The sequence below is a fragment of the Cucurbita pepo genome, chromosome 6 (assembly GCF_057944985.1).
Source record: "Cucurbita pepo subsp. pepo isolate OVF chromosome 6, ASM5794498v1, whole genome shotgun sequence".
Taxonomy (NCBI): Eukaryota; Viridiplantae; Streptophyta; class Magnoliopsida; order Cucurbitales; family Cucurbitaceae; genus Cucurbita; species Cucurbita pepo.
The window spans coordinates 15,672,718-15,687,052 of NC_141803.1; the positions used below are offsets into that span (position 1 = coordinate 15,672,718).

At 41.0% G+C, this 14,335-nt stretch overlaps 2 long non-coding RNA genes across 3 annotated transcripts; both read left to right on the forward strand.

Moving 5' to 3' along the window:
- Nucleotides 1-2,999: 2,999 nt before the first annotated feature.
- LOC111784656 (uncharacterized) lies at nucleotides 3,000-5,337 on the forward strand. 2 transcript variants are annotated; one of them, XR_015421336.1, is made up of 3 exons: nucleotides 3,000-3,686; nucleotides 3,784-3,862; nucleotides 5,068-5,337. It is a non-coding gene; the product is annotated as an uncharacterized LOC111784656 (long non-coding RNA). The 2 variants fall into 2 exon arrangements; XR_015421335.1 differs by having other exon boundaries at nucleotides 3,000-3,862.
- A 4,338-nt stretch (nucleotides 5,338-9,675) lies between these two features.
- Nucleotides 9,676-12,222, forward strand: LOC147792437 (uncharacterized). The gene is made up of 2 exons (XR_015421342.1): nucleotides 9,676-10,747; nucleotides 11,953-12,222. It is a non-coding gene; the product is annotated as an uncharacterized LOC147792437 (long non-coding RNA).
- The last annotated feature ends 2,113 nt before the right edge of the window (nucleotides 12,223-14,335 follow it).

Sequence of the window (14,335 nt, forward strand, 5' to 3'; positions counted from 1 at the left end):
TGACTTGAATTAGGACCTATAAGGAAATTTTATAAAATTTGGAGCTCCTATCAAGTAGAAAAACAAGCTCGAGACTCACGTGTCACCTAACTAAGTAATCATTTGGACTTTGTTTTTTTCAAGTAATACTTGTTTAGATCGCAAGGATGTGGCACATCAGAGCATATTTTTCCTTAGATGACTAGAATATACATGTTTAGGACTATAGAGAGGAATCTTAAATGACAATGCAATATATGATTTAGAAATTTATCAAAATGAATTTAAGATGCATGCTGATTATAATGCTTTCTGTTGTGCTAGAAAGGAGGAAGACATATTGTAATTTGTGCTTCGGGTGATTGATGTACGTTATCTCCCTATTGAGCTTTCATGAATGTTTAGATAGTAGATTAGGTGCTTTAGGTGATTGATAAGATTTTCTCCATAACAAGCATGTATGAATATTCTAAGTTAAAAATAGGGTATTAGATCTAGAAAATTTTCATGTTAATCAACAAGACATTTTTAGTAGACCGAGTACTCTAGGTTTCTAAGCGACGATTAGTGGTCGAGATCACAGAGCTCCCAAAAAAATTAAATTAGCTTCGAAGAACTAGTCTTAAGTGACTTGAAAATGATAGTTTAAGATTTAAACTACCAAGGCGCGCTCCGAACATAGCAAACCTCCACAGCACCCATTGACTTTAAAGAGATTACAAGGTTGATAGCAGCATGAACATTATAACCAAAGCTCGACTGCCTCCTATTTGTCTCCAATACCACAGTAGAACTATTTGGTCATCTAGGTTGGACTCTGTAGTACCACTTCCAAATAATAGATATGTAGAAACTCATACCGTCAAACTTGACTAAGGTCAAATAGGATGAATCATTGTGGTGAATTAAATAGTTATTACTATTTAGAGACGGGTCGAGAGCCTAGACTTGTTGTCTTATGAACCCACACTAAGATGGGGCTAGGGACCACAGTATGTTAGAAGAATTTGATTCAATCAATGGTTAAATAAAGACCATTTCTTTTTGGATAGTTTGAGGAGTTTTTAGGTCTTTCTTTAACTACTTAGCAATACTTTGTGGTTTATTTCTTTTTCCCTTATTATTTTGTAAGGCTACAAAATGTTAAGTTAATTGTCAAATAAAATCATCATTGAAACTCCAACCGTTTATGTTTCTAGCTTTTAGTCATTATTCTTACAAAACCTTATCATTGATATAAGAATCATCACCGCTCTGCTTTGTAGAGTAGCAATTTTTTAATAATTAGTCACAGAGAATATGAGTGAAGACAAAATTACTAGTGAAGACAAAATTACTAGAGGCAAGCTCTTGAAAATTTTTCTTAGAATCAAGGGTCTATGAAATCTTGTGGAGATTAGTTTTTTAGAACAATATGAAGGAACAATGTTGTCTAAGGTAGAAAAGGTGCACCTTGATTTACTAGGCTCAAAGATCCCCCGGTAAAACATTACCTATACCAAAAAATTCCTCGTACTATCTTTGAACAAATCTTGGATCGCCTCATAGATAAATTGTTTGGGGCTGAATGAAAGGAAAGTTTGGTGTAAACCAAAAAGTGAAGAAATCTCTTCTTATTGCATTAAGGAAAGAATTTGAGATCCTAGAGATGAAAAAAGAATAGAAGTATCACTAATTATTATGCAAGAGTGATGATGATCTCCAACAAGAGCAATGAAGAAGATATGCCAAAGAATAAAATTATGGAAAAAAATTTACGTGCCCAGTCTGAAAAATTTATTTATGTTGTAGTATCCATTGAGGAATAAAAAGATACTGATAATATGTCCATTGATAAATTACAAAGTTCATTAGCGGTGCATGAAAAAAAAATTGAAGATCCAACATTGATGGAGACGATCAAGTTATGAAATTCAAAGATGGAACAAAAATAAGTTACAAAGAAAAATGAACTTACAAGGTTAGAAGACGCTGAAGAGGAAGATCAATTTTCAACAAAACAACCGTTGAATGTTATAGGTGACATGGTTAAGTCATTTTCAATACGAATGTCCAAAAGTGAATAAGGAAGTCAATTACACAGAGCTAAAAGAAGAGGATGAAATGTTGTTAATGACTCAAATTCATGAAGCAAAAATGAGTGATGTTTGGTTTTTAGATTCTAGTTGCTCAAACTCTTTGGTGGGCAAATAAATGTATGTTTTCAAGCTTAAACATGACCTTTTTCACACGGTCAAGCTTGGAAATAATACAAGCATGAAAGTACGGGTGAAATTAACTTTTGGTAGGATTTATTATATTATTAGTAGGGTACATTGTGTACCTAAATTCAAAAATAATCTTTTGAGGGTCCAACAACTATAGGAAAAAGGAGTAGTAGTGTTGTTCAAAGATGTTGTGTGTAGCATTTTTAATCCACACAAAGGAAAAGTGGCCGAACAAATTATGGGTGCAAATCAAAGATTCATTTTGCTTGCTGAACCATCTCCCACAACAAATGAAGGAAGATGTGTCCAAGTTTCAAATACAGATGAATGAACATTTTTGCAATACTGTTATGATCATCTTAGTTACAAAGGTTTCTGCACCTTGAAACAAAAAAACATGGTGAAATGTCTGCCGCAAATTATAGCTCCAAGCAACACCTGCGAGGCATGTATAAAAGAAAAACAACATCAGACTCCATGTAATACCCGAATTTTTAGATAAATAAATAAAAAAATAAAAATAACAACATAGGGGCAAAAGGGTCATTTTGCCTCTACTCTTATCCAAGGGGTCTAGTTGTTTGGGCTCAAGAAGAAAGAGGGAGAAAAGAAAAGAAAAAGAGAGAGAGAATGGAGAAAGGAGAAGAAGTTAGGGTTTGGGAGAGAGGAAGAACAGAGATGACAAATCGCCATTGGAGATCGAATCCAAGGCAAGAAACCCCGATGCAATACTTCTCTCAGTGCTGGAAAAGGAGTTCGGGTGGTGGAATCCACTCATTTCGGCAAGAAAATCCAAGAACGGACAAAGTAAGGTTCCGAACTTCTTATTTCGATTTTATCTAGATGTGAGGAGTTTCATGAGCGTTAGATCTGGAGTTTTTGAGGTATGTGACTAAAATAAGATTCTCACAGGTTTCTTGAAGTTCTTGGACGAGAATCGGACGAAAATCAGAGTTTAGTCTGACTTCGGGTAGAGCGATCGAAAATAGAAAATGTGAGTTTTTCTGTATATTTGGACGGCCTTAACTCATCCTGTGTTCAAGAAAAAAATAAAGAAAAAATATACTGTAGAAGTAGAATATGAGATCTACAATTTACGTGTAGGAACTTTGTTGATATGGATTACGGATTGAAAGATAAGAAAATCGGAAGAAAATAGATCGAAAATGCCAAAAACTCACGTTTCTGGAAAATTTGGAAAAACGCAGGAGGAGAGAGAGGAGGCCTTGCCGCCACGCGTCGGCCGGCGTATGGAGGAGCGCGGCAGGACCGACGAGTGACACGTGGCGACTGCGGGTTGGGGAGGCGTGCCCCACTGGCTAGTCGACACACGTCAGGACGCGGATTCGGGTCAACCCGAGTCCGATCCGGCGCTCCGCACGCGACCCGGGAACACCGAACCGAACCGGCCGCTGGCCCGCGACTGCGCGGGAAGCCGCGCGTGGACACGCGCGCGTAGAAAGCCGCGCGTAAAACACCCTCCAGAGCGCGTGCAGGCGCGTGTAGGCGCGTGGGTGATCTTTTTCCCTCCGTTCGACCTCCGTTTGCTTGTTTTTCGCCCCGATTTCAACTCTGATCCTATTTTTATATGAATTAGGACCTATCAAGGAAATTCCAGAATTTTTGGAATCTTTTCCGGCGAATAATTCGAGCTTGGGAAGGCACGCGTCAACCAAGTAAGTAGCCATTTGGACTTCCACGAGCAGTACTTGTAGGAACCGCTAGGAACAAGCATGCATGCTACCACCTATGAAATTAGCTAGCCGGACTTAGCGTGTTATTATAGAAACTGCGAATATAAGATGATTATGGAAAGCTAGATACAAAATGTGTATTAAATCTGTTTTTGGTTGAGACTCTGATAATGTATGTATGTATGAGGAGGTTGGGGAAACTTGTGAAATCTGCGCTCCAGGTGAAGATGGACGTTATCTTCTCGTTGATCATGTTTGATAATTTTGCATGAACTGCTGCGTGTAAACTCTATTGTATGATGATTGCTTATATTATCTTTCTTGATGAATAGGAAGAAATTATGAGCTTAGATTAGGACGCTTATGGCTAAGTAGGCTAGACGAGACCCTAGATTGGGGGACCTCTAGAATACCGTGCAATTAGACCCGCGAAATAATTACCGGCGGAACCAGAACCAAGAATTCCAAACCCGATAGGTTTGTGACACCAGGCATGAGAATCCTAGAGAAACACGAATCTAAGTCTAAGGCACCAAGTTCCACCCTAGGAAGAATAATAGGTCACCACAGTAACTGTGGGTAGCCCGCTAGAGTTGAGCAGTGAAGATAGTGTCATCAGAACCTCCACTTCCCTCTCTCCTTCGATACCATACCGTCGAGACAGAGCTCCGGTACGGTGATCGTTGAGCTTTGCAGATCCGGATAGGGAAGTGTGACAGGTGTCCAGACCTAGTGGTGATAGCTAAGGGGTCTTCTGAACAGGACTCCTGGGCCGTAGAAACCCGTCCCTGAGCGGGGGACGTGGAGCCACTTAGGATGACTCAGTAGCTGACCGGCACATAGGGGGTCGCACCCCGTTTTGTGGATGTATGGTCCCGTGTGAGGGTCGTCAGTTAACCTCCACGGATGATGTTCAGAGAGAGAGTCATGTATTCAGATCCAGCCATACGATCCCCTCAGATTTGCTTATGAGGTCGCGCCTCACCTCAGGACACTGATCATTTCACTGCATAAAATGGGCAAGCCTTTTATGATACAGAAAGGAGAGTTGTAGCTTAGATCACTCTCCTTAGAAACCCGAGAAAGATCGTGGTTACCTACCAAGATAAGGATGCGAAAAGAGCCTACAAGTAGGCTGCTTACTGAGTATATTTTTATACTCACCCCTTTCTCCCCTTTTTTTTCAGGTACCAGTCGATACGGGGAGGTGTTCGAGAGCTGTGCGGTCTCAGAGGGGTGTCGTTCCGGAGCGTCAGTCCTTGGTCGGTCTTTTAGAGTCCTTTGTTCGTTTGCATATTTAGAGTCTTTTGTATTTTTCTTCATAATTGTATTTTCCATTTGAAATATTTGATTTTAATTTTGTATTTCATTTTTACATTTGCAATTTCCTTTGTAATATTTTCGAAACAAATCTTCTTTCTCTTTTGTTTTAATTGAATGGTATTTTTATCCTTTTACTTTGCTTTTCTTTTCTTTTATTTTCTTTTTGTTTGTTTTCGATTTCGTCCTTTTAGTCACGAGTTCGATTCTTCGAAGCCTCGAAAATTGGGTCGTGACAGATTGGTATTAGAGCAGTCGGGTTTTGATTCTGTAGACTTTTTTCTAGGATAGAGAGTCGTACACCTCTGTGACTCAGCTTGACGACATACCTCGCCGCGACCAGGTACGCTGTCTAACCATGTTTAGTAGGTTATGATATGATGTAATGCCAGTAAGAACTTGATGTATGTTTTGGGTTAACGCTTTAGGGTGTTAAAAGTGAACATTCCCTCTGTATGATGATGCTAGATTCGAATTATTGTGAGGAGGCCGAGAGGGGTCATGTTTTAGTTTATTGGCCTTAGGAAGACACAAAGGTGACTCCGCAGAGCGCGTGACGTCCAACCCTTGGAAATGTACATGAGATTTTCTTTTTAAGGCCCAGTACGAGATGATATACCTATGACCTAGCCTCCCATGACCATAATTCTAGATGTCAAGCATGCCTCCGTGGAGATCACGTAGTAGGCCTAGACAACATAGAGTTGTCTTAACCACATAGTAGACCCAGACAACATCGTTCTTACAAGTAAGGGCAGCCACTGTAGGAATTAAGCACCCCTCAAGCAAACCATTTTCACAGTGAGTTTGGTTAAGTTGGAAGTCGAGAGATAAGATTCACTTACAGAGAGAGCGAAACTATGGGTGCCATGGATTCAAGGTTGGTTGGAGTCTTCGTGATATAAGTTCAGGTTCATGGACTTTCATAAGTGAGATGTGCGCTTTTATGCCACTAATGAGTCATGGGGTGTAGGATACTCCTACTAAAGAATCACCCAATGGATGACAAGTCGCTTTGGACCTTGGTGGAGAGGACCAAGTCCAAAGGCAGCACGTGGTTATCAGAACTATAACATTGTGTTCTAACCTATCCTTTGGTCAGGGCATGTATACTCACAAGGTGAAGGACGTGGAACTGTCAAGGTAGTCCAACGAACCTCAGGGTTGAGAACAGAAAGAAAAGAGGTCAAACTATGGTCATGCCTTTACCGTCTGAAGGAAGAAAGTCCAGATGGGCTTTAATAAGGACCAACCCTTGTGTAGGTGATCCAGACTACAAAGAGTAGAACTCCAGTCTCATACACGAGTGTAATGCCAAACTTGTGAAGCATTCTCAGGTAGAGGTAGAACTTCCAAATAACGTGATGTTGGAAATTACCTGAAGGATAGTGAGATGGTGACTTGTAAACAGGTAAGGCTAGCAGATACATGATATGTATTAGAGAAGACACTAGACGTGGCACCCTCGAAGTTCGAGGGAGGCTAGCTACCAAACCAGAGTTTTCAGAGAGTTCCCTAGGATCCTGTACAAGAACTTGAAAGGTTCACGTGCTTGAAAAAGAGCCAGTGATGAGATATCACTATGAGAAAATGTGTCTAGTTCAGTCATAAAAGATACGACAGGGGTTAACCTAGGTGAACGTAGAGAACTTATGTAAGGATCTTTACTTCCAAAAGAATCCATACTTAGCCCAGATGGGTATTAGTACTTAAGCGAGTCACATTACAGGGCGTCTCGCTGAGCAAAAGTTGGCTAAATGAGATGAAATTACTAGGCCATTTTGGAGAAGTAGTAAAGACCGCCTTGACAAGGTCGGGATATCGCCAGATGAGAACCAAATGGGAAGACATACTTAAAACAGCCTTTAGAAGCCGCTATGGACATTATGAGTTCATAGTCATGTCTTTTGGTTTAATTTAACGTTTCTGCAGTTTTATGGAACTGACGAACAGAACGTTTAAGGAATTCCTAGACATCTTCGTGATTTGTTCGTTGACGACATTCTGGTGTGTTTTAAGTCTGAGGTATAGTATGAGGAACACTTGAGGAATGTTTTAACTCTATTGAGAGCCCACCAGTTGTATGCTAATTCATGAAGTGCGAATCCTGGCTGCAGGAGGTGGCCTTTCTTGGCCACTTAGTATCCAAGCAGGGGATAACGGTGGACCCCGCTAAGATTGAAGTAATTTTGAAATGGTCTAGACCAACCACTGTCACTGAAGTAAGGGTTCTCTAGGTTTAGCAGGCTTTTATAAAAGGTTTGAATAAGATTTCCTAAGACCTCAGTAGAGTGACACAGTTGACCCAGAATAGAAACTCTATGTTTGGACACTAGAGTGTGAACAAAGTTTTCTGAAACTGAGAACGAGGTTGGCCACTGCACCTGTATTTTTAGTGCTTGATGGGTCAGGTGGACTTGTGGTTTACAGCGACGCCTTAGGAAAAAGGGTTAGGGTGTGTACTCATGCAAAAGGGCAAAGTGATAGCCTACGCCTCTAGACAAATGAAAGAGTATGAGCGCGACTACCCCACCCACGGTTTGGAGATAGCAACCGTGGTGTATGCATTGAGAACCTGACGTCACCACCTGTATGGCAAGAAAGTTCAGGTGTATGCTGACCACAAGAGCCTTAGCATATGTTCACACAAAAAGCGCTGAACATGAGATAGCGGAGGTGGTTAGAACTAGTTAAGGACTATGATATTGAAATACTTTACCACCTAAGAAAAGCCAATATAGTGGTAGCCTTGAGTAATAAGACAGCCCACACATCCGCACTGAGCACGAGACTGAGGTATCTACAGGATGAGATATAAAGGGCTGGAATAGAGGTCTTGGTTAGAGGCGTCACCGCCCAATTAGCGCAACTTTCGGTCCAACCCACCCTCAAGAGACGTATCATCGAAGCTCAGAGAGCTGATACGCACCGTAGTAATATCTGGGGTCAACAGGAAACTGAGAGACCAGAGGGATACTCAGTTCCTTTGAAGAGGGATTGATGTGGTAGGACCGATTATGCGTACCTCGAGATGAGAAGATTCTACACGAAATGATGACTGAGGCACACAACACGTCCTACACATTTCACCCTGGTAGTACTAAACGTATCAGGATTTAAAGTGTAGGTATTGGTGGCTAGGAATGAAGAAGGACGTGGTTGAGTATGTGAGTCGGCGTTTGACCTGTCAGCATGTAAGGGTCCCGAGACAATGACCAGCAAGGTTGTTGCAACCGCTGAATATTCCAGCATGAAAATGAGAGGAAATAAGTATGGATTTCATCTCGGACCTACCGAAGGCTCGACGAGACTTCAATGTCATCTGGGCCATTGAAGACAAATTAACCAAAGCAGCCCACTCTATTCCAGATAAAGCCACTTATCAAGTGGACCAATGGACCCAGTTGCACGTCAAGGAAGTGGTCCGTTTGCACGGCGTACAAGTGTCCATTGTGTCTGATAGGGATGCTAAGTTTACTTCTGACTAATGGAAAGGATTACAGAAGGCGTTGGGAACACAACTCAAGTTCAGTAGTGCATTCCATCCTCAGACAGATAGACAAACCGAAAGACTTAATTAGACCCTAGAAGATATGTTGAGGCGTGTGTTATGGACCTTGCAGGTTGCTGGAATGAGCATCTGGCCCTTATGGAATTTGCCTACAACAATAGTTATCAGGCTATTCAGATGACACCATTCGAAGCTCTATATGGACGGAGGTGTAGAACTCCTATATTCTGGGTGGAGGTAGGCAAGAAACAGTTGTTGGGGTCGGCGTTGGTACAGACTACTAACGCAGCAGTACAATAATTAGATAGAGGATACTCTTTGCACAAAGTCAGCAAAGAAGTTATGCAGACTCTCGTAGGAAAGACCTCGAGTTTGCAGTGGGTGATCACGTCTTCCCGAAAGTAGTCCAATGAGAGGAGTGCTAAGGTTTGGGAAGAAGGGCATGTTGAGCCCGAGGTTCGTGGGACCCTTCGAAATCCTAGAAAGGGTTGGTCCCGTGGCATACAGACTAGCATTACCACCCACGCTCCCCGCAGTGCACAACGTACTCCATGTATCGCTGATGAGAAAAGTACACTCTGGATCCAACTCACATCATTGATCACGAGACACTTTCCCTTCGGGGGGATCTAACGTATGAAGAAAAAGTCATTGGGATAATGGCATGTGACGGAAGGAAACCACGAAAAGGGAAATTCCATTAGCAAAGGTCTTATGGGAAAACTGTCAGGACAACGAAGCCTCGTAGTAATGTGAGGGTGACACGAGGAGGTCTTACCCCGAAATCTTCCGGGGAGGAAAAACTTTCGAGGACGAAAGTTCCTAAGGTAGGGAGAATTGTAATACCCGAATTTTTAGAGAAATAAATAAAAAAATAAAAATAACAACATAGGGGCAAAAGGGTCATTTTGCCCCTACTCTTATCCAAGGGGTCTAGTTGTTTGGGCTCAAGAAGAAAGAGGGAGAAAAGAAAAGAAAAAGAGAGAGAGAATGGAGAAAGGAGAAGAAGTTAGGGTTTGGGAGAGAGGAAGAACAGAGATGACAAATCGCCATTGGAGATCGAATCCAAGGCAAGAAACCCCGATGCAATACTTCTCTCAGTGCTGGAAAAGGAGTTCGAGTGGTGGAATCCACTCATTTCGGCAAGAAAATCCGAGAACGGACAAAGTAAGGTTCCGAACTTCTTATTTCGATTTTATCTAGATGTGAGGAGTTTCATGAGCGTTAGATCTGGAGTTTTTGAGGTATGTGACTAAAATAAGATTCTCACAGGTTTCTTGAAGTTCTTGGACGAGAATCGGACGAAAATCAGAGTTTAGTCTGACTTCGGGTAGAGCGATCGAAAATAGAAAATGTGAGTTTTTCTGTATATTTGGACGGCCTTAACTCATCCTGTGTTCAAGAAAAAAATAAAGAAAAAATATACTGTAGAAGTAGAATATGAGATCTACAATTTACGTGTAGGAACTTTGTTGATATGGATTACGGATTGAAAGATAAGAAAATCGGAAGAAAATAGATCGAAAATGCCAAAAACTCACGTTTCTGGAAAATTTGGAAAAACGCAGGAGGAGAGAGAGGAGGCCTTGCCGCCACGCGTCGGCCGGCGTATGGAGGAGCGCGGCAGGACCGACGAGTGACACGTGGCGACTGCAGGTTGGGGAGGCGTGCCCCACTGGCTAGTCGACACGCGTCAGGGCGCGGATTCGGGTCAACCCGAGTCCGATCCGGCACTCCGCACGCGACCCGGGAACACCGAACCGAACCGGCCGCTGGCCCGCGACTGCGCGGGAAGCCGCGCGTGGACACGCGTGCGTAGAAAGCCGCGCGTAAAACACCCTCCAGAGCGCGTGCAGGCGCGTGTAGGCGCGTGGGTGATCTTTTTCCCTCCGTTCGACCTCCGTTTGCTTGTTTTTCGCCCCGATTTCAACTCTGATCCTATTTTTATATGAATTAGGACCTATCAAGGAAATTCCAGAATTTTTGGAATCTTTTCCGGCGAATAATTCGAGCTTGGGAAGGCACGCGTCAACCAAGTAAGTAGCCATTTGGACTTCCACGAGCAGTACTTGTAGGAACTGCTAGGAACAAGCATGCATGCTACCACCTATGAAATTAGCTAGCCGGACTTAGCGTGTTATTATAGAAACTGCGAATATAAGATGATTATGGAAAGCTAGATACAAAATGTGTATTAAATCTGTTTTTGGTTGAGACTCTGATAATGTATGTATGTATGAGGAGGTTGGGGAAACTTGTGAAATCTGCGCTCCAGGTAAAGATGGACGTTATCTTCTCGTTGATCATGTTTGATAATTTTGCATGAACTGCTGCGTGTAAACTCTATTGTATGATGATTGCTTATATTATCTTTCTTGATGAATAGGAAGAAATTATGAGCTTAGATTAGGACGCTTATGGCTAAGTAGGCTAGACGAGACCCTAGATTGGGGGACCTCTAGAATACCGTGCAATTAGACCCGCGAAATGATTACCGGCAGAACCAGAACCCAGAATTCCAAACCCGATAGGTTTGTGACACCAGGCATGAGAATCCTAGAGAAACACGAATCTAAGTCTAAGGCACCAAGTTCCACCCTAGGAAGAATAATAGGTCACCACAGTAACTGTGGGTAGCCCGCTAGAGTTGAGCAGTGAAGATAGTGTCATCAGAACCTCCACTTCCCTCTCTCCTCCGATACCATACCGTCGAGACAGAGCTCCGGTACGGTGATCGTTGAGCTTTGCAGATCCGGATAGGGAAGTGTGACAGGTGTCCAGACCTAGTGGTGATAGCTAAGGGGTCTTCTGAACAGGACTCCTGGGCCGTAGAAACCCGTCCCTGAGCGGGGGATGTGGAGCCACTTAGGATGACTCAGTAGCTGACCGGCACATAGGGGGTCGCACCCCGTTTTGTGGATGTATGGTCCCGTGTGAGGGTCGTCAGTTAACCTCCACGGATGATGTTCAAAGAGAGAGTCACGTATTCAGATCCAGCCATACGATCCCCTCAGATTTGCTTATGAGGTCGCGCCTCACCTCAGGACACTGATCATTTCACTGCATAAGATGGGCAAGCCTTTTATGATACAGAAAGGAGAGTTGTAGCTTAGATCACTCTCCTTAGAAACCAGAGAAAGATCGTGGTTACCTACCAAGATAAGGATGCGAAAAGAGCCTACAAGTAGGCTGCTTACTGAGTATATTTTTATACTCACCCCTTTCTCCCCTTTTTTTTCAGGTACCAGTCGATACGGGGAGGTGTTCGAGAGCTGTGCGGTCACAGAGGGGTGTCGTTCCGGAGCGTCAGTCCTTGGTCGGTCTTTTAGAGTCCTTTGTTTGTTTTCATATTTAGAGTCTTTTGTATTTTTCTTCATAATTGTATTTTCCATTTGAAATATTTGATTTTAATTTTGTATTTCATTTTTACATTTGCAATTTCCTTTGTAATATTTTCGAAACAAATCTTCTTTCTCTTTTGTTTTAATTGAATGGTATTTTTATCCTTTTACTTTGCTTTTCTTTTCTTTTATTTTCTTTTTGTTTGTTTTCGATTTCGTCCTTTTAGTCACGAGTTCGATTCTTCGAAGCCTCGAAAATCGGGTCGTGACACTCCATCTCTATATGGTCTAAATTTCACCAGCTTCAAGCAACCAGAAAAGATATTTATTATGTTTTATTGGAGAAAATTAGAATGCCTATACAATATTTAATAACATATAGAACAAGAGAATTCAACTCTGCAAAGTTTAACAATTTTTGCAAATAGCTTAAAGTGAAGAGACAATTGACCACAACTTATACCCCACAATAAAATGGAATGGTCAAATGCAAAAATTGCACTGAAATGCACTTGGTAGGAGCCATGCCTAGAGAAGAAAGTACCTAAAAGTTCTGTTGGATTTTATGTCCTAAAACTCATTGTTTGTAAACAAAAACATATTCTACTTTCAATAAAGTTATTATTGATAAAGTTATTATTGATGTTTAGTCAGTAAAGATTGTTATTGAATAAAGTGAATTTTATGATTATTAATCTAAATCTAATAAACTAAGAGCACTCTGACTATAGTATATGATTATTTGAACTATATGTAGAGACATAAGAGTGTTTCAAATTCAAGTATATAGTCAAAATGATCTATAGTACAGGGATAAGACTGAGTGCCTTATCTTGGGAACACTATGGATGCGGCCCACTTTTGTATATGATATAAACAATGTGATCACTAAATTGTACATGCGGAGATATGTGAGTGGGGGCGTCCTATGCAATGAGTATTGTATAAGATCGGACCATGAAGAAAATCACTATCACTTTATATGTTGTTTGCTGTTGAGACTAATTTTTTTTTTTTTCATTCGATGACCTAGGTAACTCAATCTTAATCCTGAGTTAACCATGAACTCCTATTTATTCAGAATTATCCTTAGATTTGCATGGGTGAGAGGGGCTCGAGTTTGCCGACTCAATAAGCCTCCCATTTTAGGGGTAAGACTGGGTGAATAACTGGGGACATAGGATGCAAGATGGAATTCACTCCTACCCACTTTTAGAGATAGTTGAGAGGTTGTTCACTTCAGTAATGACTTAAGGTCTTGAACAAGGGGCCCCACTCTCACTGGTTTGAGAAGGATTCAGTTTACTAGTTGGACCACAAACCAATTGTTCATGAGAGGATTAGTGGAGCATAAGAAACAAGAAGTAACTTCAGGGGTAAAATGGTAAATTGATCAAGCTCTAGTTACGAACAACCTATGAAGGATCGACTTACTAATCATGGTTATATCAAATGGACCGAAATATATCTATAGTGAGGGGAGTGCAACTACTAGGCTATAGTGGAGTGTCTTAGTAGTTAACGAATGTTGGTTAACAAGGTTAATGAGTTTAGCGGGTTAATCTCGGATCGTTGGAGCCCATGATCTATAGGTTCATTAGGTCCCCCTGTTAGCTCATATCGGATTAAACCATAAAACAGTGTGACAAGTGAGTTCGAAGTGTTCGAATTCAAATTAGGGAATATGCGCTAAATATATACGATATATTTAACTGCAATTTTGTTTTATTTACGAATTAAACAAAAAGAGAGAATCAGAAAGATTTAAATATTTTAATCAATATGTGTCGGAATTGATTGGGATTGACATTTGAATTAATGTTAAATATTAATTAAATTGTTTAATTAATCATTTAATATTACTTTAATTTGAAATTAATTATTTAAATTAATCGTTAAATTAAAATGGAGAGTCAAAATGTTTCATTAACTTCATGGAAAAATCCATGTGTCAAAATTTGGTTTAACATGCTTGCCAAATAAACCCCCCAAATTTGAGTGAAATTTTAAGTGTCAAAATTTGGTTAACTCAAACTTGCATGCTTGCCGGGTAATCCCACACATTTGAGTGAAATTTTGAGTGTTAAAATTTGGTAATCTCAAATTTGCATCAACATGCTAATATGAGTCTACAAATAGAGTGATCAAGACACATTGAAAGTTTTATGAGAAAAATCTTGTGCAAAACCCTCAGAAACTCTCTCTTCACATATACTAAATTCCTTCCAAGTTTAGTCACCACCGGATTCCACAATCTCGTTCTAAGGCCGGAGGATAGTAGGG